Raw genomic sequence first — 3,575 nt, forward strand, 5'->3', positions numbered from 1 at the left:
TTCGTTTTTTCACAACTGACGATCGCCGAGGTCCTCCGAACGGCGAGATTGAGCCAAAGGAAGGCATCGATAAGTTAGCGGACTTAAAATTGCACCATTTCCGTTTTGACCAGCTTCCCTTAGAGGTGCAGGTGAGGATAACTCTGTATCATGGGTCTGCGGTCCGTTGCTCATGCGGCTACCATACATCCCAAGCAACATTCCCAAAACCCCGGGCCTGTAATGTGATGGCCGCTTAACGTAATCCTCCTGATATTCCCTTTCTTCAAGAGGGGTGACGGCGCCAGACGGGATGTCACCGTCGTGTGCAGTAATTCTGGTGAGAGGGTAGGAACTTAAACCGGCCAAGCCTCGCCTCAGCTGATCTGCATGGGCTTGAAACTCCGCGTTCGTCTGCCCATCATCGACATCGCCATCATCATCATTGTCGGAGCCGTATGACTGCTTTTCCATTTTATCTAGATCATCCCAAGATGGCGACTTGGATTGCTGTGGCAGTGAAAACGGCCTGTTTCGAACCCGGCGAGAAAGCGTCTGAAAAAGACCGCTCTGTCCTTTGGAGCGCACGGAGGGTCGACGTATAGCGGAAGCTAGCCTCTGTGCTCTTTCGTGGGCACCGTGCAGAGCCCATCCCTTTTCATCACCTTCTTCTTCTTCTTCCCTCGCATTCCCATCCTTGCTGATAAGGTTGGCCTTGCTAGATATGTATTCGTTGCCGCCCAACGGAGTTGACCTGCCTGATGATCGCTGGAGATCAAAATAGCCGATCGAATCATCAGACTCTGTGCGCTGATGAGAATAAGCTATTGGTGGAGCTCGTGGGAGACTCCATTCAACATCTATTCCATTTGGGGGACTCGGGCTGTTGTCTTGTTCTGACGCCTCTTCGTCGCCAAGGAACCTCACACGGCTCGACTGACGAGATCGGCTGCTATTAGCTGCTCCTGTACTTCTGGAGCGAGAGTTCAAGAGGTTCGGTCGTGCAGCAGGACTTGGACTCGACGGCCTCTGGGGGGCTGTCAGCGAAATATGGGGGGTTCTACCCCTCGGGCTTGGGGGGGTTGAAAGATCTTCTGTGGATTGCATATGGAAATCGAAATGCTTCATTTCCTGACTCTTGATTTCTTGAGTGGCAGATCACGTATATCCGCCAGGTTCGATACTTGTAGAACGCGAAAAGTTATATGAACTTTGCAGGGGTATCCCCGATACTAGAACGCAACGTTTTAGGCCACGGGTCACTGGAGGTAACAGGTGAACACAGGAACCATGGGGCTGTGCAATTGAAGGGTTGCAATTGCTCAAAGGTTCGGAAGATGAGTCACCCGTGGAAAGGTGAAAAGTTTAGCTGAACTCAATATCTTGTAAGCAATAGCCAAAAGGTTTTGGAAGATGCTTGGATACATTGAATGATGGAGTGGAGAAAATCATTGCAATATAAGTATGAAGTCACAACAATCTATGTTCCACGGGGAAGGAGGCTGATCTTGCTTCAAAACTGCAAAAGAAAGTCATAATCGAGGTGCCGTTCGCCACAGAACAAACGAGCGGTTAGATGACGAATCAATATATTTTTATTTAAAAAAAAATACAGCATGCTTATGGGATCTGAGGAGAGATGACTCCACAGCCAACCAATCAAGGCTGAAACGAAGGCAACGATTGAGGGGGGGAAATTCAAAAAACATAACAGAAATATGAAGAGTATCGATGTCCTCGCATAGTGCTGTCGTTGTATCAGAGCAAAATCATTGCGTCAATATCAATGGCCAGAGCCGCCGAACAACAGGCCATTCCACTAGACCAATGTCTAAAATCCGCGCTTGAACAGCATCCAGTAGGGCCATACTGCGTAGACATACGAAAAACCCCTTTGAACTTCTCCAGGCGGTCTATCCAGGTAAGGCTCCATAAATAGCTCTGATCTATTGGCTCTGCCTAAAGCCAGGAGAGGACCCCGGAATGGGACAAACTTTAGCAGCCCGTGTCAAATCTTGATGGTGTTTGGCGTGAAATTTCAGATATCTAGAGCTCCTAATTCGAGAAATCTCAACGCAACAAGTTCGAGGCGGAAAAGGCAAAAAAAAAAAAAAAAAAAAAAAAAAAAAAAAGAACCAGAACCAGAACCAAAAACAAAAATGGCATGTTGGAAATTTCTCACCGGGAAGTCGATACTCAACCCTACCCGCCGTTCCTGTTGCCACGTTTTTCGGGCTGTTGACTCCGCCAGACCAGAAGCCTCTCGAACCAGCTTCCCGCTCGTAGAAGTGGACCTGGCGCAGGATGTTCCAGGCCCACAAAAGCCGCTGTCACGAAGGTTAAAGCTATAAATTGCTCAGTCTCCCGCCAAATCTTCAATATGCTGGAACGGGCACAAAAACCCGGTCTATTCCGTTTGTGGCAAACGGGCTAACTAAAACGCGAGGAATCGCGTGAAAACCCATTGTTTTCCCATACAACATCACCACATCGCGTTAGCTATACCAATGGCAATGCTCTGTCTGTCAGAGACTGACAGCTGGAGGCCGTTAGGCATTGCTAGCTACATACCTCTACGCAGCCGGCAAGAACACGTGTCCTGACTCCCTCAGTGCTGGCCTGAGAGATATATATCTATGACATCATGATAGCACACCGCCATGCAAAGCATCTTCAGGCCCGGGCTGCCTGGTGGCGTCCACTAGCTCTCCTAATCACGTTGGGAGCGGAGAGAGAAATGGTTTCCGTCATTCTACCTGCTTGCGGCTTGGCGTAAAGGAATGGCTCAAAAAAGCCACAACACGACGGGCAACCGGAGAACGACCAAGAGCGTGAAGGATTAAAAAGCTCACTTTCCTTCGGATTACGGACTATCAGGGACGGAATAACAAATAGGATGGAGAAAGGGAGAGGAATAACTCTAAAATCCCCACCCCCTTCCCCACCCCCTTCCTTCGGGAAAATTAATAAGAACACAAACAGAAGGGTAAACCACATTGTCCACCGGTAAGGAAAAGCCCTCGGCCGGTCTTCACCAAGCACTCCCGCAACACAAACGCGCTGACAGGAACAACGACAACGGCCCGGGCTGGACTGGGTCGGGGTCTGGCGTGAAGCTTAAAGTATTTATTTAGTTCAATACTATTATTATTATTATTCCCCACACGGCCCGCCGAAAGCTCGAAACAAGAACAACAACGCAAAACCAAATCCAGATCCAAATCCAAGCCAAACAAACAAACAAACAAACAAACAAACAACTCCTGTTTTGCTAACTATGTTGGGGGGGGGGGGGTAGGTAAATATATAAATACTAGTAATTAAAATAGTAAAACAGTTGGGGGGAGGTTATGGGTTTGGGGGATCACCGGCAGGGACACAGTTATATATATGTATATATAAGTAGTTGAGTTAGTTAACTCCGTAGTTAGTTATATAATATATAGATACATCACATAATCCATTTTATACCCGCATTAGTTATTTCCTTCTCCTGTCCCAGTCGAAATATATAATCTTTTCTTTTCTTTTCTGTTTATTCTTTCATATCCATCCCATCCCATCCCTCTGATAGACAATCGCTTGAAAGTCGCAGG

The sequence above is a fragment of the Histoplasma capsulatum genome, genomic scaffold (assembly GCF_000149585.1).
Source record: "Histoplasma capsulatum NAm1 scaffold_1 genomic scaffold, whole genome shotgun sequence".
Taxonomy (NCBI): domain Eukaryota; kingdom Fungi; phylum Ascomycota; class Eurotiomycetes; order Onygenales; family Ajellomycetaceae; genus Histoplasma; species Histoplasma mississippiense.